This window comes from Nicotiana tabacum, chromosome 6 (genome assembly GCF_000715075.1).
Source record: "Nicotiana tabacum cultivar K326 chromosome 6, ASM71507v2, whole genome shotgun sequence".
In the NCBI taxonomy this organism is placed as follows: Eukaryota; Viridiplantae; Streptophyta; class Magnoliopsida; order Solanales; family Solanaceae; genus Nicotiana; species Nicotiana tabacum.
In genome coordinates, this window is record NC_134085.1 from 51,683,279 (window position 1) to 51,708,256 (window position 24,978).

Here is a 24,978-nt window from a genome sequence, read left to right on the forward strand (position 1 = left end):
AATTATTTATGTTGATGAGTTAGTGCTTTTTCTGTATGAGAAGATAGAGTTCGTGTTGATACCTAGATTCAATTGGTCAAATGAAAATTGTTTGTAAAATGGTTGTTAATAAATTTATCTACTATAAAATTATTATTTAATGGATTGTTTTAGTTATTAAGGATAGAAAAAGCAAAAGCAAAAGAGGAGACCATGTTTAGGACAACTAAAATATTATCGAACATGTTAAGGAGAACATATGTTGGGAAAGTTCAGTTAAATTTAATGTTAAAATTTTCTACACAGTTCAAATAAGGAAAGATTTAATAATTAAAAGTTTAGTTAATTTTAAACTCCTAAATATTAGGAAAATAATTTAAATGACAATTTTGTCTAGTGTAAAATCTATTTTTAAGGGATAAAAAAAGCGAACGACATTTCACTAAGGGCCTTCATGCTTTTAATATAGTATAGATATAGATATTGTACTCTTAAATTTCTAATAATTTTTTGGTAAGAAATTATAATTATGTTACATAGTTTATACCTAAACATCGCGAGTGAATTTTTGGCTAACATCATGATAGAAGTCAGATCATTCCTTTTTTAAACAATAGTAGAATAATACTTTAAGACTTAAAAACTATATTGACTTGTTTGGATTATAAACATAGAAGCACATACAATATAAATATTAGAACATTTACATTAGATTATGCTAATAAACTACATAGGGAATAACTTTTAATGTAAATAAAGGGTAAAGTGACATAAAAAGTAAAAAATTACCTAACATATGCTTGAAGTTTGGGTTATGAACACCCAAAAACATATCGGCTCAGTGAAAAGAAGAAGAATCAATTGAAGGAGCTTTTAAAGGGCCCTTCGATAGAAAAACAAAATTATGCCCTAAAAGAATTCTTTCTTTAACTTAAACCTATATTTAGATAGTTCAAGTAAAAAAAATATTTTATACATGGTAAACTTTTAATTGCTCTAAAGTTTTAAATACTACGATTTCATATCTAGTCCAAATAAAGAAAACTTTAATAACTAAAATTTTAATTAATTTTTATGTCCTAAATATTAGAAAAATAATTAATGACTAATTTTTCTTTAGTAATTTAATTTATTATAAAAATTATAAAAATTACTGTTAATATTCATTTTTTACTTCTCAAATAAAGATATTTTGTTTTGAAATCTTTTAGACTTTTTTGTCTTGTATTGTAGATCAATGAATTTATAAAATATTTTTAATTTAAGGTACTGTTAAAAATAAACGAAATAGATATTAGAGCTCTTAAAAGGAGGCATACACTCCTTTTTAACCCAGCATTTCGGGTTTCTAACCTATAACTCAACAATAATATAGACAAATTCTTGCGTTTAGTTATTTACCCATTCAATCTAAAGTAAATTTTAATTGATTTTAAAATTTTAAATATTAATATTTCTTGGTTTTAATAAGGAAAGAGTTAATAACGAAAACTTTAGTTGATTTCAAATTCCTATATATTATGAAAATAACTAAATAACTATTTTTCAGTAATTTTTTAAGGTAAAACGGATGAACGATATTTCGCCAAAGGACTTCGTGCTTTTGATATATTTTTAAAAGATAAAAATTATAATTTATTTTTAGATATTTGTGTTTGTAGAATTATTAGTGTTTTTGACTCTTAGCAACTACTTTTCTCTCTTATATTCTTAAATGTTTTCTTATTTAGTTATTGTATTTATTGAGTGTAGTTTTTAAATATTATACTAAAAGGTTGACAAATGAAAAAATATTGTTTTAGTAGAAAAGTAGTTTAACTATAACATGGAAATGTATTAGGCTTAAAATTGAAAGCATTCTTCGATAGATCAACATTCATATGTTCAAGTGTTTTAAATTGAGACCATTTGATCGTTTATTCGTGAAACTGGTTGCATTTATTTATAGTTTTGTTACATACTCTAACAGAAAACAAATTCTATAATATAAATATAAACTGGTTTTTAAATTTTATAAATTAGGATTTTTTACACAACTAAATAAGGAAAGATTTATAAGTAAACCACACATTAATTTTCATGTCCTAAATATTAGGAAAATGACTAAAATGACGATTTTGTACAATGTAAACTTTATTTTTAAAGGGTAAAAAAGGCGAACGATATTTCGCTAAAGGCCTTCGTGCTTTTAATATAATATAGATGTAGATTAGTAACTTCAAGGCTAAGTTACTGACAAAGTATAAATACAATCTAAAGTAAAATTTATAAAGAAAAAGGAAAACCAAAAAAAGACAAGATAGGACAAAGTTTAAGTATGTTGCAACAAAATTCATCTTTTATATTTATGGAAACAAAGATTTTGTAATCATTTGGTACCATCACAAAAGATTTGTCGCACAGCAGCCTTAAAATCTTCATAAAACCTTTGCTCTGAGAACATGGAGGCTCGGTTCCTCGCAGCAGCAGCTATCTCCAGCCTCTCATTCTCTGGCATCTTAATGACTTCAATAATGGCTTCAGCATATTCATCTACGCTCTAGGCAAATTACCCAGTCTGCTTCGAATCTTCTGGTAACACAATATCCATCCTTGGGCCAGCTGAGTTATGTGCTGAACGAAACCGACAAACTTGAAGTCAACTAAATAAGTCATATACTCAAATACAGAACAAGAGAGAAACCACATAACATGACTATCCAATTGGTATCACGCCAGCAGCCATGTATTCTGTAGAGATTAGTGTTTGTAACCGTAAGCTATTTAACATGTACACTTCTAGAAGCAGTTAGAATAATTAATTAGCACATGTGTAAATTATTAGTTAGTTAGTTAGTTAGTTGAGTGCATTAGTATATATGCACAATTACTGCACATACGGATTGAGTCTGAATGAGAATCTCACAATTTTTCTCTCTCTAGAATCTTCCTCTTCTTCACTAACAGCTTGGAGCTCTCTAATGGCTTCCCTGTAGCTAGCTTTAACATGGTATCAGAGCATGGTGCTCGGCGATTTTGATTGAGAGACTCCGTTCTTCAAAATTCCTCTCCTCCTTCTTCGATTTCTCTCAGATTTATCTCTCAAACTCAATTTCCTTTCTTTCTTCTTTGATTTCATTCAGATCTGTCTCAAGCTCAATTTTGAGCCCTAAAAATTTGAAAAACTGTCTTCACGCGAACGATACAGTGGATAACACAGCTGGATCTTCACATGCAAATAATCAAAACATTGATTTCAATGATCCTTTGTATGTATATCCCTCCGATACATCTGGCTTACAGATTGTTCCACAATTGCTTATAGGAACTGAAAATTACTCGGAATGGAGTCGATCTATGAAGATGTCACTCCTTGGGAAGAACAAATTGGGGTTTATTGATGGAACATGTACTAGATATTTGTACATCAACAACGCCTTCCAATTGCGTCAGTGGGATCGATGTAATGCAATTGTTCAATCGTGGATAATGAGTTCTGTGGCAAATGAGCTTAGAAAAGGTGTTGTATTCTCCTCAAATGCACAGAAAGTCTAAATTGTGTTGAAGACCAGATTTGATAAGGTAAATGCAACGAAAATTTATCATATGATTATGGAGATTAGCTCGTTGGTACAAGGAGTTTATAGTGTATCAGTATATTTCTCAAACCTAAATGATTTGTAGGATGAATTTGAGTTTTTGATTCCGGAGAGCCTTGTGATTGTGATAAATCAAGGCCATTTATTGAATTTTTACGCCAGCAAAAACTCATAAAATTTTTGATGGGATTAAATGACACTTATGCACCACAAAGGAGCCAAATTCTCATGATGCATCCAACTCCCTCTCTTGATCAAGCCTACTCCATGATTATTCAGAAAGAAAGTCAGAGGAAGAACAATGGTTTAGTGTCACGACCCCAAAATCCCACCAAAGGAGTCGTGATGGCACCTAGTCTCTAAACTAGGTAAGCCTAGCATTTTCTGTAATAACATGGATATTTACTAACTTTAAATTAAATTACTCTAAACAAATTACAATTTTCAAAACTTGTGGTACAAGTCATAAGTCTTTCTAAGAGTAGTTATACAAAATAAATACGTCACTATTCCGAAACAAAAGGAACATATGAAAATAAGTACAACTGAAGGTGACTCCGAGACTTGCGAACGCTGCAGCAGGTTTACCTTGAGTCTCCACCGCAACGACCCACACAACTATTATCGACCAAATACCTGGATCTGTACACAAAAATGTACAGAAGTGGTATGAGCACACCACGGCGGTGCCCAGTAAGTGTTAAGACTAACCTCGGCGGGGTAGTGACGAGGAACAATCAAGACACCTACTGGTCAAATGAAATGAATAGCATGGGATAATAAAATATTGAGATAAAAATAACGAGGTAATACCAACATCGGAGAGAAATCAAAATACAAACAGTAGGAACAATAAAGGGAGAACACGGGTAATAACTAACGATAACCAAGTAAATCAACACTGACATAATAGGAACAAAGACAAGTAAGAATGTTCTCAAATGAAGAAGGCAATGCCAACACAGCCAATCACATCATGACTAGTACACAATCCCGACCATCTCAACTCTCGATTTCTCATATCATAATCTCAATTTCCGAACTTCAGCACACATGGCACCTTATGCCAGCATATTTTTCCATCTCACTTTTAACAACAAAATCAACATGCTATACATTACATAATGTCCGTATAAATGCACTCAAGATGTTCAAGAAATCTCATTTACATAATATAAAGTAAATTACAATTTCTAAACTAATTAGAAAAAACCATCGAGAAAAGTTGAAGTTGTTTAATATAATTAAATGCTAGCAGTATGAAGTAATACAAGATAATATGAATAACAACGGCTATAGTAGAGACAAAATAATCACAGAAGGAATACAACTCAATATCGGGATAACAATCGGGGATCTCTCAGTATCCCGAGGATCTCTTAGTATCCTCAATATGTGTGCGGGAGATCTCTTGGTATCCCGAGGATCTCTTGGTATCCTCAATATGTGTGCGGGAGATCTCTTGGTATCCCGAGGATCTCTTGGTATCCTCAATATATGTGCTGGGGATCTCTTGATATCCCGAGGATCTCTTAGTATCCTCAATATATGTGCTGGGGATCTCTTGGTATCCCGAAGATCTCTTGGTATCCTTAATATATGTGCTGGGGATCTCTTGGTATCCTGAAAATCTCTTAGTAACCTCAATATATATGCTGGGGATCCTCTGTATATGAGCTAGGGATCTCTTGGTATCCTCAATATATGTGTTGGGGATCTCTTGGTATCCCGAGGATCTCTTAGTATCCTCAATATATGTGCTGGGGATCTCTTGGTATCCTCAATATATGTGTTGGGGATATAAATGTACATGTGCACGACATCATCTTTCGTGCTTTATCACTCTTCCTCACCCAAACAGTAGAAACAACAACATCCCGGCAAAGGAATCAATCAATAGAAACAATAACATCCCCGCAAGGGAATCAAAGATAGAAACAATAACATCCCGGCAAGGGAATCAACGATAGAAATAATAACATCCCGGCAAGGGAGTCAACAATAGAAACAATAATATCCCGGAAAGGGAATCGATAATAGAAACAATAACATCTCGGCAAGGGAATCAACAATAGAAACAATAACGTCCCGGCAAGGGAATCAATAATAGAAACAATAACGTCCCAGCAAGGGAGTCAACAACACATAATAAAGGTCACAGAAAAACCAAGAAGCACGATAACCTCAACAAAACAACAAGACATAATAAACACGTGATAGCTACACCGGTAACCACAACAATTGGACATGTAACATATTTGCACGAAGTCATATAGGAACTTACAATCAAGGAGTATCAAGACAATAAGGAAGACAATCACTTCAATTAATGCAATTAAGGGTCATGTAACACGTAGAATTAGAGGAAAGATATTAACATCATATGGACCATATAGAGGCAATTTAAGCAATTAGGAAAACCAATTATAACGGGCTACTTTCCACATAATGAACATAAGGACCTAAGCACCCTAGAGAAAATTTCCCGCAAATAAGTCTGAGCACCCACTCGTCACCTCGCATGCACGGACTACAATTAGCATAGAAGACTCAAATCCTAAGGGGAAGTCCCCCACACAAGGTTAGGCAAGATACTTACCTCAATCCGACCAATTCAATACTCAATTTAGCTTTTTTTACCAATTCATCAATGAGCGACTCAATCTTTCCAAAAATGACTTGAATACATCAAACAATGCAAGAGAAATTAATTTCAATTGACAAAACTATGATTCTTATACAATTTGTAAAAAGTCAACAAAAGTCAACCCCTGGGCCCGCACCTCGGAACCTGACAAAATTTACAAAAATCGAACACCCATTCCGCTACGAGTTCACCCATACAAAAATTATCTAATTCCGATACCATTTGGTCATTCAAATCATCATTTTTTACATTTTTGAAAGATTTCTCAATTTTTCCAAAATTTTCCTTTAGATTCTCATTAATTTGATGTTAAATCTAAGATATAATCATAAAATATAGTTGGAAATTGATTAGAGACACTTACCCAATGATTTGGAGAAGTTTAGATCCTTGAAAAATTGTCCATGGAGGTTTAGGGTTTGAGAAAATTGAAAAATGGGTGAAAATCTCGTCAAAAAACTCACTTAAGCGAATTGGGCATCGCAAATGCGATAAAAAGTTCGTATTTGCGACCACACTAGAACCATCAATTTTTCCTGACACAAGAATGAGCATAACTTCCTCATACGATGTCCAAATTCGATGATTCATTTTCCTATGGCTCCGTAATTTCAATACGGATCTAATGGTTCAAACAAAACTGAATTTAGATCTCATTTGCTCAATATAATATTATTTTTGCTTGAAGAAACGACGATGAAGCATCCAAAAACAAGTAACATAGCCTAAACCTATCCGAAACTCACCCAAGCCATCGGGGCTCCAAACCAAACATGCACGCAAGTCTAAAAATATCATACGGACTTGCTCGTGCAATCAAATCATCAAAATAACATCAAAAACTATGAATTTAACCTCAAAACTCATGATTTTCTAACTTTTCAACCGGGCGTCCAAATCACGTCAAATCAATTCCGGTTTTCACCAAATTTTACAGATAGGACTTAAATATTATAACAAACTTCTACCGGGCTTCGGAACCAAAATACAATCCCGATACCAACGAGTTCAAACATTAATTCATTTCTTTATTTCCTTTAAAAACCAGCACAACAATTTTCTTCAAAAAATATTTTCTAAGGCTAGGGACCTCGGAATTCAATTCCGGGAATACGCCCAAGTTCCATATTTTACCGCGGACACCCCGGGATCATCGAAACACAGATCCGAGTCCGTTTACCAAAGTCAAATAAAAACCAAATTTTAACTCTAAAAATTACTATTTGTTTTTCATATTTTCACATAAAAGCTTTCCGATTTCACGCCCGGACTATGCACGCAAGTCGATACACATAATATGAAGCTACTCGTAACCTCAAACTACCAAACCGGATGAAATTTCTTAATACAACCAGTCGGATCGTTACATTTAGCAATACATAGTGGAATATTATGAAGTGCTCATGTGGATATTGACCATGCTGCATTAACTTCTGCTAATGCGTTCAATGTTAAACCTAAAAGAAATGCTGGGGTGTACTATGATTACTGTAAAATGAAAGGCCATAGAAAGGAAGGTTGCTAAAAATTAATTGGATATCCTCCTGGATTCAAGTTTAACAACAGGAGAAAAGGACCATATGAACAATCAACAACCGCAACACATAATGTGATTGTTGGAGAGGAGATTAACACTGGACTACATAGGAATGCTATACCAACTGTCCAACCTTTTACTGCTGAACAATATCAACAAATTATCAACCTTCTGAATAAGGAGAAGGGACATGCAAACTCAACCAATATGGCAGGTAATTCTACCACTAACCAAGGTCCTTGGATTATAGATACTAGGGCTTCTAATCATATAGTTTCTGCCTTACATCTACTATCATCAGTATACCCTATATCTGAACTTAAATCACCTACTGTACAATTACCAAATGGAAATAATACTAAAGTTACCCATATTGGACCATGTACCTTGCCCAATTCAGAAGTCCTTTATGATTTTCTTTATGTTCCTGAATTTCATTTGAATCTACTCTCTGTTTCTAGATATACAAAAGAGTTAAATAGCTCAGTTCATTTTTATCATGATTTTTGTGCCTTTCAGGACCTCTTCAGTGGCATGGTGAAGGGGATTGATAGACTCAAGGGTGGTCTCTACATCCTCAATCCCTCAACACCTATTACTACTTCTGCTTCTAATCATGTGTCTACTTCAGTTCAGTCAAACTCCAGTGTATTGTGGCACCAAAGGTTAGGTCATGCACCCATTGCAATACTAAAAAAACTCCCTGCACTGAATAAACAGTTATCTTGCATTTCTACTTGTCATTGTCCTGTATGCCCACTAGCTAAACAAACTAGGCTACCTTTCCATGTTAGTACTTCCAAATCTAATTATGTTTTTCAACTTGTACATATGGATGTTTGGGGTCCATATAGAGTCTGTACTTACAATGGGTTCAAATATTTTCTTACTCTTGTTTATGACTATTCAAGAATGACTTGGACTTTTCTCTTGAGATTAAAGAGTGATGTGTATGTCATTTTAACTGAATTTCTGCACCTTGTTGAAAATTAGTTCTCAACCACTGTTAAAGCCTTTAGATCAGATAATGGCCATGAGTTCTTTAAAACCCTCTGCTCTAATCTTTTCAAAACTAAAGGAATCATTCATCAGAGTAGTTGTGTTCACACTCCACAACAAAATGATGTTGTGGAAAGGAAACACAGACATATCCTAGAGGTAGGAAGGGCCTTAAGGTTTCAGGCTAACATACCCTTGAAGTTCTGGGGGGATTGCATTCTTACTGCTACTTACATCATCAATAGGTTACCAAGTTTTGTTCTGCATAGAAAATCACCTTATGATTTCATGGTAAACCTCCTATTTTTTCCCACATTAGAACCTTAGGATGCCTATGCTATGCCACAAAACCCAATTTTCATGACAAATTCACTCCTAAGTCTGTCCCTAGTGTCTTTATGGGCTATGCTTCTGCTCAAAAGGGATATAGAATATATGACATTGAAGCCAATAAGTTCATAGTTAGCAGGGATGTTGTATTCCATGAAAATCAATATCCATTCAAACATCCTAGGACTAAGTTTCTTGCTACTTCTGATCCATCTTCTATTTCTTCTCCTCTCTTTCCTAATTCTGATCCTATGCCACTTCCAGAATCCAACCATAATTCTATCCTCAATGACATCATTGTTTTTCCTAATGATCATGCTCAATCCAATAGTTCACCTATTCATTCTCCTGATCCTCATACTTCTCTTTTACCTAATGGTTTACCTACTACTTCTCTTCCATCTAATACTCCTCCTAATCCTCCTTTTGATTCCTTATTACCCAGAAAATCTGGCAGAACCCTTAAACCATCTATTTGGTTGACTGATTACATTCACCCTCCTTTACCTTCCACCTCTAATGCTTGTCTTTATCCTATTAATCACTTTGTTTCTTACTCTCATCTTCCTACTCACTTCCAGTCTTTTCTTGCTTCTTTCTTAGCTAATATTAAACCTACCTCTTACTCACAAGCCATTAAAGATGATAAATGGATTAAGACTATGAATCTTGAGATTGAAGCCTTAGAACAAAATCATACTTGGGATGTGGTTGACTTGCCATCCTGGTAAGGTCCCCATAGGTTGTAAATGGGTCTGTAAAATCAAGTATAATGCTGGTGGTTCTGTAGAGAGGTTTAAAGCTAGATTGGTTGCTAAGGGTTACACCTAACAGGAAGGAATTGACTTTTATGATACTTTTTCCCCTGTGGCCAAGATGACCACAGTAAGAACTGTTATAGCTGTTGCTGCCCTTAGATGGATATGCATAATGCTTTTTTTAATGGAGATCTTGCTGAGGAAGTGTATATGACTCTTCCTCAGGGATTTAGTAGTCAAGGGGAGTATAAGGTGTGCAGACTAGTCAAATCCTTATATGGCTTAAAACAAGCCTCTAGACAATGGAATGTGAAGCTGACACATGCTTTATTATCCTCAGGCTTTCAGCAAAGCAAACATGATTATTACCTGTTTACTAGGATCACTAATAACAAGTTTGTGCTTATCCTTGTATATGTAGATGACTTGCTTGTCACAGGTAATGAATTGGAAGAAATACATCAAGCTAAAATTGCTCTTCATAAAAGTTTCAAATTGAAGGACCTTGGAGAACTTAGATAATTTCTAGGAATGGAGTTTGCTAGATCTGAAGAAGGCATTCTAATGTCTCAAAGGAAATATGCTCTAGAGATGATATCAGAAGTAGGGATGTCAGGAGCAAAGCCTAAAGACACGCCTATGAAATAGAACCTGAAGCTAACAAGTACAAAGTATGATGAATGTGTGCAGAAAGCTAGTGTAGATGAACCATTATAGGACAGAAATAACTTCCATAGACTCATTGGCAAACTGTTGTACTTAACCATCACTAGGCCAGATATTGCATACGCAGTACAATGCCTAAGCCAATTCATGCATGTACCAAAGACATCTCACTATGAAGTTGCTCTGCACTTAGTGAGATATATTAAGAAACAACCAGGTCTTGGGCTATTAATGTCAAGCAGAGGTGAAGAGAAGATAGAAGCATTCTGTGACTCTGATTGGGCCTCTTGTATCATGTCGAGGAAGTCAATAACAGGCTTCTGTGTCAAGCTGGGATCCTCACTAATCTCATGGAAGGCAAAGAAGAAGATTACCATTTCCAGAAGTTCAACTGAAGCAGAATACATGAGCATGGCTCACATTGTAGCTGAGCTAACATGGTTGGATGGATTGATGAAAGAACTGGGAGTTAGTGTCAAACTACCCATGGACCTCTATTGTGACAATAAAGTTGCTCTACAGATTGTTGCCAACCCCATATAACATGAAAGAACAAAATACATTGACATTGACAGTCAATTTCATCAGAGAGAAGATACAAGAAGGGCTAATAAGGACAACACATATAGCCACTCAAGAACAGCCAGCCGATATTTTGACAAAGGCATTGAGGCATCATCAACATGCATTTTTGGTTTCCAAGTTGGGAATGAAAAACATTTTTCATTCTCACCTTGAGGGGGAGTGTAGAGATTAGTGTTTGTACAGTAAGCTATTTAACATGTATACTTCTAGAAGCAGTTAGAATAGTTAATTAGCACATGTGTAAATTGTTAGTTAGTTAGTTAGTTGAGTGCATTAGTATATATGCACAGTTACTGTACATACGGATTGAGTCTGAATGAGAATCTCACAATTTTTCTCTCTCTAGAATCTTCCTCTTCTTCACTAACAACTTGGAGCTCTCTAATGGCTTCCTTGTGGCTAGCTTTAACATATTCAACTACACTTATGCCAAAGTGCTCGTCTGTCATGGAATGGATTCCAGCTACAGCACCACCCAAAAGTGTGACCAAATCACTACACCAACAAAGATTAAAAACAAAAATGAAGATTTTTAACCATGGTAATCATGTATTAAATTGACGGAAATGGATAAGCTACCAAAACATTTCACATTCTATGTCTAAATACAGACCTAACAGAACTACCAAGATATCCAATCTAGTGGGGTAAGCAATTTACATGCATGCATAAATATATTTTCTCTTTGTGTATTACATTACCTGAATACCCGATGCCCTGTCAAAGCGGAAGTTGCGGGTTCAAACCCCGTCAGTCTCGATGGATCCAATAAATATATCAATAAATCTCTCCCTTTTTATGAATTTTATGAAGGGTACTGGGGGCAGAATTTCATTGTCAAAGCAGTCCTAGAGCTCTTCGTAATGCTTGTTAGAAAACGTGTTGCCGAACTTGATTAATCGACCATTGCTATTTGTATGGGTCCAAATTTGACCGACGACACCGACGACGAGTACAACGATTAACGGGGCCTCTTTGAATTGATGTCCTGAGGAGATGACCCTGAGACAAACCAGAAATTGGATGACCTTTGTAATAATGTATGGCCATTAGGGGACATTAGGAATATTCCTTCGAATATTCCTTGTATTTTATCTTTTACAGTTTAGAAGAGTTTCTCTCTTAGTATAAAAAGAGGACAATAATCTTGTAACGGGCATTTCAAACTTTGGAGACATTACTATTTACGAATAAAAAGAAACCTCATGACCTATCCTCTCTTTATCTATCACCCTTTCTAGAGATTATTATTCTCAACTAAGATTTACCCTTTTTTCTTGGATTGATTTATTCAAAAAGGTTTTAATATCTTTTGAGTCAAACAATTTGGCGCCGTCTGTGGGGATTTCTATAGCTGAAATCGTAGTTTTCATCTAGATTCTTGAAAGTAATAATCATTTTTCTTCAGCTTCATAAAAGCCAACGATGGCGGGAAAAGGAGAAGCGAGGCTAAAGGCAGTAGTGAGTGTCACAAACAACCTCCTAAATTCCCTCAACAAAGCTAGTAGAGAAGACAATGAGAATACAATGCCAAGTGTTACACCCGAGGGGGAGATCTTACCTCCTCCGCATGGGGATCTAACGATCTTGCGCGAGAGGGAAACCTCAACATCCGCAGCAGGAGAAGCGCCACCGGCTATCAAGAGGCTACTAGAAGAATAACGAGTACCTTGAACAACATGCTCGAGAAACCCATTCAGGGAGGTATCGAAGATGTGCTACCCACAGAAACCGCAGCTACCGCCAATGATCCAAGCGCTACACGAATAGGTAGCACCCGCATTGTTACTAATATAGGTGACGATGCACTTATGACCATCTTAAAGAAAATGGAAGAGATGGAAAATGAGAACAAAACACTCCGCGATCAGATGAAGGAACATCAGGAGAGGGTTGATAAAATACCAGGTGCTCCGAAGTTGTTACCAAAATGTGATGTGGGTCGATTCATTGAACATCCATACAGTGAAGGGGCAGTTCCCCATTCTATTCCAAAGACCTTCAAAATGTTGCCATATTTGAAAATATACGATGGGACCATGGACCCAGAGGATCACTTAATCCATTATGTTACTGTAGTAAAAGGTAATGACCTATCAAAAGAACAGGTACCGTCTGTGCTGCTGAAAAAGTTCGGCGAAACTCTGATTGGGGAGTGTTGACATGGTATTCCCAACTACCAGCATAATCGATATCAACGTTTGAAGAGATGGCAGATAAGTTCGCCACCGCTCACGCAGGAGCGAAAAAGGACGAGGCTAGGGTCAATGATATCTTCGCCGCCAGGCAAATGACGGGCGAGAGACTTCGGGATTTCCTGGCTCGATTCAAGAGAGTAAGGATGATCCTACTGAACGTGTCAAAATAGATGGCGGTAGCAGCCTTTCAAAATGGGTTAAACAGAAACGGGTCAAAAGCGACCAAAAAACTACTCAGTAGACTCATAAAGTACCCCCTACCATGTGGGAAGAAATCCACAACGCCTATTACGCCGAAGTGAGGGCAGACGAGGATGACCTAAACGGCCCACTTCAGCGATTAACATCGGTCCAGACCGAGACGAGGAGAGATAGACGCAACGACGGGCGAAGGGATCAACTTCCATGTTTCAATCGAGAAAGGCATCAGCCTTATAACCGAACACCCAATCCGCCTCCTCCACGACATGCGGATGTCGCGCCCTGACATACCGCACCCCTCCGCAACGAAAGAGGTATGCCTCCATTGCTATCTGGTCATAACTTTTGTGTTTCCCCTTCAGAGATAGTGTACGTACTAGAAAAGCTTGGCACGAAGGTGCAGTGGCCGCAAAAGATGAAATCGGATCCGAGCACTAGGAGGTCAAACGTCCTATGTGAATTCCACCAAGATAGAGGACACAAGACCGAAGACTACATAGGTCTGCGACAAGAAGTAGTAAGGATGTTATACCAGGGATACCTGAAAGAACTGCTGAGCAATAAAGGACGACGGGCCAACTTCGCTCGTGGGCGCGATCAACCTCAAGGACCTCCAAAGCCACCATCACCAGCTCGTACCATACAAATGATCATTGGTGGCGGCGATGATACGGTAATCAACCATGTGAATTCACCACCACACATAAACTCAAACGAACAGTTGCCCACGAATGGTATGATGACCTCGAAGACAGTATCATCTTCGATAAATCAGATACCGACGTTTTGTATTTCCCTCACTATGATGCTTTGGTTATAATTTATGCATCGCGGATACCGATGTGAAAAGAATAATGGTGGATGATAGAAGCGGCACGTGTATTGTTCACCTACGAGTTCTCATGCAGATGAGACTCGAGGATAAAATAATATCGCATTGCATAACACTAACGGGTTTTAATAATGCAGTGGAGCGAACATCTAGAGAAATAGTGTTACTCGTCATGGCAGGACGGATCATCCTGGAAACAACACTCCACGTCATGAATCAGGAAATAGCCTACAACGCCATCATAGGATGTCCATGGATACACGCCATACGAGCCGTCCCGTCAAGTTTCTATCAAGTAATCAAATTTCCCACCATATGGGGGATATTCAGCATCTGAGGCGAACCACACACCGCTCAAGAATGCTCGCACACACACCAAACAACTAAAAGGGGCAAGTGTGGAGGCATAACAATCACCCATGTCAGGAACCAAACCCGACGTATAAGTAGAAGCCATCAAAGACCCGGACATCGTAGAAGCTTGCAAGGCAACCGTAGAAGATCTCGATCCCGTCCAATTGGATGATATCGACAGCACAAAAAAGGCTTATGTTGGACACAACCTCTCGAAACTAGGTAAATATCGTGAGTTTTTAACTAACAACGCCGATTCGTTTGCCTTTTCCCACTCAGATATGCCAGGAATCCCAAGGGAGATCGCCACACACAGGCTGAATGTCAATCCACTTCATCCGCCAATACGGCAAATGAGGAGAAAGTTCAATGCCATCATTAATGAGGGGGTCAGCGAGGAGGTTGATAAATTACTCACTAACGGTTCCTTCAGAGAGTCAAAATACCCCCAATGGGTCGCCAATGTGGTCATGGTCAAAAAGAAGAATAGGAAATGGTAGATGTGTGTCGACTTCACCGATCTGAACAAAACATGCCTAAAGGACTCCTTTCCATTGCCCCACATCGACCAGCTCATCGATGCGACAGCGGGGCACGAACTGCTGAGCTTCTTGGACGCCTACTCTTGTTATAACCAAATTCTAATGGCCGAAGAAGATCAAGAAAAGACAACTTTCATCACTCACCGAGGGACATGCTGCTATAAGGTAATGCCATTTGGACTCAAGAATGCAGGGGCCACATATCAAAGACTAGTCACCAAAATGTTCAAAGAACAGCTTGGCAAGACCATGGAGGTTTATATCGATGACATGCTAGTAAAGTCGACAAAGAAAGAGGACCACATCGGCCATCTGAAGGAGGCCTTCGAGATATCAAGGCAATACGGAATGAAACTGAATCCCGAAAAATATTCCTTCGGGGTAATTTTGGGAAAGTTCCCTGGTTTCCTAATGTCTCAAAAGGGTATCGAGGTCAATTTGGATTAGATCAGGGCTATCGACACAATACCAGAGATACTGACCAGCAAAAAGCAGGTGCAGAAATTAACAGGACGAGTAGCCGCCCTGTCGAGGTTCATTTCACGATCCTCGGATAGATGTCACAAATTCATCAATGTGCTAAGGAAAGACCACGGACTGCAATGGAATGAAGAATGTGTCGATGCCCTAAGAAAACTGAAAGCATATCTGTCTTTGCCACTACTACTCGTCAAAGCGGATCCGGGAGAATGTCTACTTGTGTATCTAGCAGTGTCTGAAGTTGCGGTAAGCGCAGTCTTGGTCCGTGAAAATGAAGGTACGCAATCTCCAATTTATTATATTAGCAAAACCTTAATCGATGCCGAAATAAGGTACCCTCACCTTGAAAAGCTAGCTTTGGAATTAGTCGTAGCTTCATGAAAGCTTAAACCATATTTTCAATGTCACCCTATAAAGGTGGTGACAACCTTCCCCCCTAAGAGGGATACTACACAAACCCGAACTATCAGGTAGACTGGCCAAATGGGCCATAGAATTAAGTGAGCATGGGATAACATACCAACCACGAACTGCCATTAAGTCGCAGGTGCTCGCCGATTTTGTTGCTGATTTTAGCGCAGAAATACTGCCTGAAGTAGAACAGGAAGCGCTTCGCGCTTCCACGCATATCGACCTCTGGGTCCTCTACACCAATGGCGCCTCTAACGCCTCGGGATCGGGACTGGAACTCGTCCTCGAAGTCCTTACAGGCAATGAAATTTGCCAGTCCATACAATGCCCTGAGATGACTAACAACTAGGCTGAGTATAAAGCTGTGATTGTAGGTTTAAAGTTAGCCCTCAAATATGGCGCCCGACGGCTTGTCCTCCATTGCAACTCCCAACTCGTGGTGAACGAAGTCACTGGGACTTTCCAAGTCAAAGAACAGAGATTACAGAACTACCGGTCGGAAATTCACAAAATACTGCCGGAATTCGATGAATGCCACCTCGACCATATACCTAGGGTGTGGAATATCGAAGCCGACAACCTCGCCAAACTAGCTACGGCCACCAAAAACATCAACAGGGAAAACATGGTCACCCTCCTCCACTCTGTAATAGACCATGTTGAGGTACATTCTGTAAACCTAACTTGGGACTGGCGTAACCGCCTCGTAGCATATTTGCAGGATGGAACGCTCACGCAAGATAAAAAAGAAGCCAAAAAGCTTTGGGTACAGGCAGCCAGATACAACCTCGTAAATGGTGATCTCTATAAACCAACGTTCGGCGGCCCCCTAGCCAAATGTCTTGGGCCAAATCAAACAAGGCGAGTATTGGAAGAAGTACACGAAGGGCATTGCGGTGCCCACACGGGAAATCGCTCCCTCGTCCGATGCCTCATTCACACCAGATACTACTGGCCCACCATGAAAAAGAAGCCGCGGACTATGTCAGGAGATGTGAACAGTGTCAGAAGTACGCCCCTATGATACATCAAGCAGGGGAACTCCTTCATTCCGTCACTTCACCATGGCCATTCATAAAGTGGGGAATGGACATAGTCGGCCCCCTCCCAGCAGGACGAGGTAAGGTATATTTCCTTTTGGTTCTAACTGATTACTTTTCTAAATGGGTGGAAGCAGGTGCATACACTCAGATACGTGAGCAAGAGGAAATCGCGTTCATATGGAAAAACATAATATGCCGCTTTGGCATCCCCAAAGAAATCAGTTGCGACAACGGACCTCAGTTCGTCGGAAAAAGAACAACTGAGTTTTTCAAAAGTACATCAAACAAATACTTTCCACGCCATATCACCCTGCCGGCAATGGTCAAGTTGAATCCTCCAATAAAGTAATACTGAATATATTGTAAAAGAAGCTTGAGGATGCTAAAGATCTATGTCCTAAACTACTACCGAAAGTATTATGGGCATACCGCACTACGCCAAAAACCAGCACAAGTGAGACGCCATATTCACTGGTCTACGGGACTGACGCAGTGATACCCGTCGAGGTCGGAGAGCCCAGTTGGAGATACTCCAATGAGAGAGGACCAAGCAATGACGAAAGTAGGCTACAAGATCTGGATGAAGTCGAAGAACGAAGAGACATGGCCCACATAAGAATGATAGCCCAGAAGCAACAAGTGGAAAGGTACTACAACAAGAGGGCCAAAGAGTGACCGCTCAAAGTCGGAGATTACGTCCTCAAGGCTAAAACACAAGCAGTCAAAGACCCTAATGAGGGAAAACTGGGACGGACCATACAAAATCACATCCGCAACAAACAAAAGAGCATTCCAGTTAGAAACATTGGAGGGAAAACTACTCCAAAACAACTGGAATGTCTCCCATCTCAAATACTTCCACTTCGACGTGCTGTACATTACCCCAACCCGTCGACATGGTCTTCGGAGCAAAGTAATGAAGGTACTGGATATAGATAATCGTCTACAGAGTCATGTGATTCTCACAAGAATATAATCAAATCTTCATTGTATGTATAAAGTCATGTGATCCTTACAAGTATATAATCAAACCTCCATTGCATGAATAAAGTCGACATGTCTTCCTACGGGAATACAATCAAATCTCCAACAAGAAATGATAGTTTGAAGCAACATCCCAATGGCCAAGGCCATCAACAAAAATATGAGTTCGACCTCGTTCAAACTACGACGGGATCCTACTTCGACGACAATTCGAAGCAACATCCCTATGGCCAAGGCCATCAACAAAAATATGAGTTCGACCTCGTTCGAACTATGAAAGGATCCTACTTCGACGACAGTTCGAAGTAATATCCCAATGGCCAAGGCCATCGACAAAAATATAAGTTCGACCTTGTTCGAGCTACGATGGGATCCTACTTCGATGACAGTTCGAAGCAACATCCCAATGGACAATCCCATAAAAAAAATGAGTTCGACCTCGTTTGAACTACGATAGAATACTACTTCGACGATAGTTCGAAGCAACATCCCAATGGCCAAGGCCATTGACAAAAAGAAAAAGAAAAATAAGAATCTTCGCCCAAAATCTAAATCGACTTAATAAGCTCGACAGGTATCCTGGATATCATAAACATTGCAAAGAAGAGCGAATCGACAAAATATATTTTACATTGCATCAAAATGTTTACACTTGTATTTACAAACGGGCTCAAGTACGCCCCTGCAAAAACTCCAAAACAAAAGCAAGTACAAACAAAGACTACACATCACCCTCAATGGGGTAAGAATCTTCGTACTACGAGTCCGAAGCAAGACGGTTCATGTCATGAGAGTTGATGTCATCCCCGTCAGGTGTAAAGGGGTCGTACTCGCATGCCGCATGAGCTGCACGAGCTTCGGTGTGCATGACCTGAAGCTCTGCCTTAGTTGCCCTCCCCTCGACGTGAAAAGCCTTGTACACGTCAAGTCGAGCCTAAGCATGGACCCACAACTTATATAAACGATGAGGCATGACCAGATCGGCTAAGGAACGAGACGTAGAAGGCTGAGAACATCGATTTGCATCCTCCGCCCTCAGCAAGGCCACTTGTCCATGTAACACAGACAGCTTCGCCTTCAGTTTTTTGATACGGCCTTCGAGCCCCACAACCTTACAACTAGAGGCCTCCTTCTCTTCATCCAGATCCAACCTGCAAACGTGGAGGGCATTCTCCAAAGATGCAGTTCCAGAAGTAGCTGCCGCCAACTTATCAGTACCGATGCTCAGCTCACCTTTAAGCACCTCTACCTCCACTGCCTTCGCACTCAACTCAGCGACCAAACTGGCCACCTTTGCCTGCAAGTCGGCATTTTCAGCCATCACCCCCTACTCAACTCAAGCTCGTCATCCTTCACCTTAAGGGAAGCCTCGAGTTCACTATTACTGGAGACGGTCTTCATGAGCTCCTCATCCCGCTACCTCCACTCTTTGATTTTACTCTCTAGTTAGTCCTCCCGCTGTTTGAGCCCCTCGTAAAACAACTGAAACTCAGGGTCCTGGTGATAAATGTCGGTCATCGCACGATGCTTAGAACGATACTGATGATATTTGGATGACATCTTCTCATAAAGGGTCATCCTTCTTCTCTCCCTACGCTTTTGCTCAATCTCCATGATGAAGGTCTAGAAAAAAAAGGGAAAAGTTAGAAACAAAATGCAGAACAACGATCACCATACAAACCCAATGACGAAAAGGGAAGGAAAGTCACCTACCTGCAAGGCCATACTGGCGACCTTCTGAGACAACTCCACGTCGTTCATCGCCCTAAGCACCTCTTTTTCAGGGGAAGCACATAGAGGAGCTAGAGTAGATGCCACTTTCTCGCAGTTCGGTAGCAAGTTATAGTCCCCCGAGACGACTATGTGACGATCAGACCCTTCTGTTCTAACCTCCACATGAGTATGGCGGCCTACGAACTCATTGACATCCTCTAGGTCGACATCTGAACCTGAGCCGTCACCTTCAACACGACGGCCTCCGACGTTGGACGATGCACCACCCTCAGCAGAACGTACTGAGACGGCTCCTAGGTAAACTCCTTCCACTTGGGGAGATCCATAAATATGGGCATGGGTGCCGTCTGCGACGCCCTGCCTCTATCAATGTCCATGGTCACGCCCTTCCAAAGCTCCATCCTCCTCCTTTTTCTCGATAACGGCTCGTCTCCGTTAGACGATTCGTCCAAAGGGTGTGAGGCCGGTACCGAAGAAGCCTCCTCCCTCATGACCACGACTCGAGATGGACCTTCTAATTGAATAGTTTGAGGATGACCCCCTCGAACAGACTCACTCAAAATAAACTGCGTATCTGCGGCAACAACGACCTGTCGAAATGCAGGGACTGGCGCCCTACACCTGTAAGCTCCTCGACCTGTCATCATAAATGGTCGTATTAATAAACAAGGTCATACGACCAACGAAGTGGTAAGGAAAAAATTTACTAGAGGGGACTTTAGGGCTGTAACGCTTCACGAAGGTGGGCCAATCTCGGGTTACTGCTGCATGAGGCAACATACGGGCTACCCAATCCCTGATATCTGCAATCGGGCGAGGTAGACGTCCCATAGCTACAAATGGGAAGCGAACGAACTTTATAACGAATACAGATGAAGGAAGAGTAAAATGAGTGATGACACTTACGGGTCTCATTCCATCGCTCCGGGAACCTGGCGGAGTCAGAAACGACACGTTCGGTTTTGACAAAGAAATACTTATGCCAAAACTTGCAACTTGCCCGATCATTTGTCCCGACCACCAGCCTCTTTGTACTACGGAGCCTTAAATGCACCATGGTACCCCTGTGGAAGCCAGGCGTGAACAGGTGGAAAAGGTGGTGGATAGAAACGTTACACTCCGCCAACTCTGCATACTTGGTCAGCAGCAGAAGTATCTTGAGCGTATACGACGAAAGTTGTACCGGACAAACTTGGTAGAGCCTGCAGAACTCTTCCGCTAAGGGGAAGAGAGGAAGAGTATAGCTAATCATGAAAGGGTACTCATAGAAAACGCAGTACCCAGGTCTGTGGACTTCTACGAAATCTCTCCCCACCGAAACCATATCTACATGAGCGGGAATGTCATACTTTACACGAAGAGCATCAATATGAACTTGCTCTGTCTCAGAGAATACGGGGTCCGGAGTAGGAGGGGGATCTTTGAGGAAGTCACTACGAGATAAGGGATGCCTCGGCAGTAGCTCCTCCACCGTAGGAAGGCTGTCACCTTCTTCTACCACCGTATCTTCAGCGCTAGAAGGGGGCGCCATGGACAATGGGGTGGCCTCAGGAACCTCTTCACGAGAACGACGGGACCTTGGCATAATATCGTTCAAAGAGGTATTAATACAAACGGAAGAAGAAGGAAGAAGCTTCGAATGAAGAATGTAAGAAGAAGCAAAAAGGTATAGGGGCAAGCTCAGAAGAATGAAGGAGGTTATCAAGAGTGGAATGGCCAAAAACTTTTGAAAAAACAAACCCTTCACCTATTTATAGGTGTGAGCACGTGATTTATGCCTCACATGAATTATTCCAAAAGAATTCTCAAAATTAGGTCTTTTTCTTTAATTATGCATTATTCTAGGAATTACTGTGCAATTTTCCTGATTGTTTGCATATATTTGTTTACATGTTTAATTTTATTAACGCATTGAAAATACAAAAAATATAGTATCTACATTTAGGATTTGATTTTTACATTTTTCGGATTAATTAAATGATTAGGTGTTTTACAAAAAATGAAAGTTAAAAAATAATAACATATTTTTGTATTTTTAATCAAATTGTGTGATTTTCTTTTAATTTAGTATGTAATTATTCGTGATAATTATCATTTAGAGTTAATTAGTATTTTAAAATTAATTTGGATTTTTATAATTTAATTTAGGATTTTAGTTTTAATTTTTGAAAAAAAGGGAAGAAAAGAAAAGGAAAAGAATTAAGTAAAAGAAAAGGAAGTCGGAAATGGGCCAAATTTAGTTTAATTCAAGAAGTCCAAACAATTACCCAAAACCAAAGCCCAATCGGTCCAGCCCCTACCAGAACCAAACGACGTCGTTTGGACACGCTTTGATCAGGACCGTTGATCTCCTTTGATTAAACGGTCCCAAGCCTTCCCCACAACCCGACCCATTCCCATACCCGGACCGCCCGATAGAACTCCAAACAACCCCGTTTTTCCTTTCCTAACCGATCTGGGCCGTCGATCTCCTCTAATCCAACGGCCCCGGTTAATTCTTCATTTTAATATGCCAAACACCCCCCACTCGTCTCTTCAGAGACCAAAACACATACCACCACACACCACCGCCTTCCGCCCGCCGAAAATCGCCCACGGCGACGGACGGTGGCCAAATAACCCCAGAAATACACCCCAGAACCCCCTCGACCTCCCCATTCCAAATATCCAAACACCTCTCTTCGAATCATAGCCAAGCGCCTCGAATCTTCAATCGAAGTTCAGTCAAAAACCCTAGCCTATCTAATCACTCTCATCTTTACACCATAGAACCACCCTGAGCCCCTCTTACCAAATCCATCATTAGTTTCCTTCGAATCTAACCAAGACTCGTCGAATTTTAAATCCAAGTTTTAACCCTAAATGTTCAAAATCAATTTCCATTGAACCTGATGACATACATCGAGTCAAGCCTCTAGTTTTATATGATTAGAAGGTCGATTCACTACAAAACCGATGTTACTCATTTGTTCTTGACAAAGAAAGAATGAGTAACATCAGTTTCGGGTGAATCGAAGTATCAAGTTTTCAAGTCTAGCCGGTGAGTTCCCTTTATTGTTTTCTGTTCCTCTTAAATCCATTTCACCTCTGCCTCTTCTCCTTCTCTTCAACATGTGTTTTTGATTGGTCAATTTTTCTGAGTAAAGTTACGACTAGCTTCGAACCCGATTTCTTTGCTTTAGGTTAGTTTATTTATTCATATTTATTTCTGTTAATTTTAATTTTCCTTTTAAATTTATTTGGTCCTGTTTTTTTGATTTCTGATTGTAGGTTTGTTTTACAGATTTTGTGAATAGTTGCTTAAAGTTCATGGATTTGCCTTTGAATCGATAGGTTGTCAATTTTCAATTCATTTTTATATTATTCTAATAGGCAGCATATTAGTATCCTCGTGATGTTTTGATTCCTTGTTAAGATGATTATGTTAAATGTGTCAAAGGTCGAATCTCAAATAGGCTTTTCAATTTTCGTTTCTTGTTAATGTCAGTTCAGATTGTTCATATGAAGGGTTATTTTTGACTCTGTTTCAATGCTAAACCTATTTAGGTTTCAGAAACTGATGCCCTTTGGTTTTGTTGCGTAGCAGTTCTGTAAATGTTTATAACTTTCAGAGATTCTAATTGAATAATTATGAACTTAAAGGGTTAGTCTGGGAATTATTCAATAAAAGGAGATTGTTTACCTAACTTAGGAAGTAGTGGTAGGGTTGAAATTGCATTAATGAATTAATTAAAAGCACTAGGTTAGTGGAATGAATTAAAAAATAGAAAAGGGCATTGATAGTGGAAACTACACTCGTTTAAGGACCCTTTTAAGAGCTGAAAATCAAAAGAACATGGGGGGTGATTAAAAGGCTAAGGTATACACATGGTAAGGGAATATACAAGCTGGAAAGGAAAAAAAATTTGAATAAAAAGGGAGTTGGCTCTAGTCTTTAAATAGACACACAAGGATAGACACACACAGAGACAAGGGAGGGCTGAGGAGGTTAGGAAGAAAAACTTTCTGAGAGAGATACCAACTTAAGAGAAGGGACAGACCTAAGGGAAGAGGGAAGGACTCAAAAAAAAACTGAAACTGCTAAAAAATTGGCTACTGTTCCATTGAGCTTTGATTTGATTTCTAAAGTTTTCAATTTCTGAAATAGTTTCCGGACTATCTAGGCTGAAATGATTTGAGTTTGGTATTTTAGAAAGTTTGGTTTTTAAAGTTCTGGCCGCGTTCTCGTGAGTGTTGCACTTCGTTTCCTGGTTTAAAACTAGTTTACCTGGTGGTTTCTTTTGCTGATCACCGTTATTGCTACTGTCCTACTACTGCTTCCTCATTTTCCGTGTTGTTTTCGAATTTCAGGTACTTTTCTTTAGCTTATGAGTACAGTACTGTGAGCACGTGAATTTTGCCCAAAGCAAATTATTCCTAGAAATTCAAACAAAACAATTTCTTTATTATTTTACAATTTTTGTGAATTTTGATGTCATTTTCTGTTAGTTGTTGCATTTTAATTCATATGAAAATACAAAATATGCATTTGCATTTAGGATCTAATTTCATATTTTAGTATTAATTAGGGGTTAATTTGTTTTAGAACAAAATATGAAGAAAATACCAAAAATAGTTAACTTTTGCATTTTTAATTGTTTAATTGTGAATTCGTCCCGAAATAGTTTTTAAAATAATTTTAGAAATCAATTAGTTTAATTTTGAAATATATTATCACTTTATTTTAATTTTTGCAATTTTATAAAATTAAAAAAAATATATAAAAAAAAATATATACAAGATGAAATACAAAAATTAGATAAAAGAACAAATAGAGAAAGGGTTGCCCACGATTTGAGCCATGCCCAAGTGATTCACCCAGGCCCAAACCCCTTGACCTGGTCAACTCTAACCTAAACCCTAAAAACCAGCCGCCCCATATCCTTTCATCGGAGCTCGCCGGCGGTGAACGACACCTACTCCAAATTACCCCAAAATAACACCACGAGACCTCATCTTCTCCCTCATCATGAATCCACCACCCGTTTCCTTCAAATCCCGCCCTAGCTCGTCGAATCCTCGATCAAAGATTCTCTGGACAAAAATCCAAAGTAACTCAATCACCACCAAATTAACACCAT

General features: G+C 39.1%; 1 pseudogene; it reads right to left on the reverse strand.

Moving 5' to 3' along the window:
- Nucleotides 1-2,304: 2,304 nt before the first annotated feature.
- The window catches only part of LOC142181812 (GDP-Man:Man(3)GlcNAc(2)-PP-Dol alpha-1,2-mannosyltransferase-like), a 76,220-nt pseudogene continuing 53,546 nt past the window's right edge, over nucleotides 2,305-24,978 (reverse strand).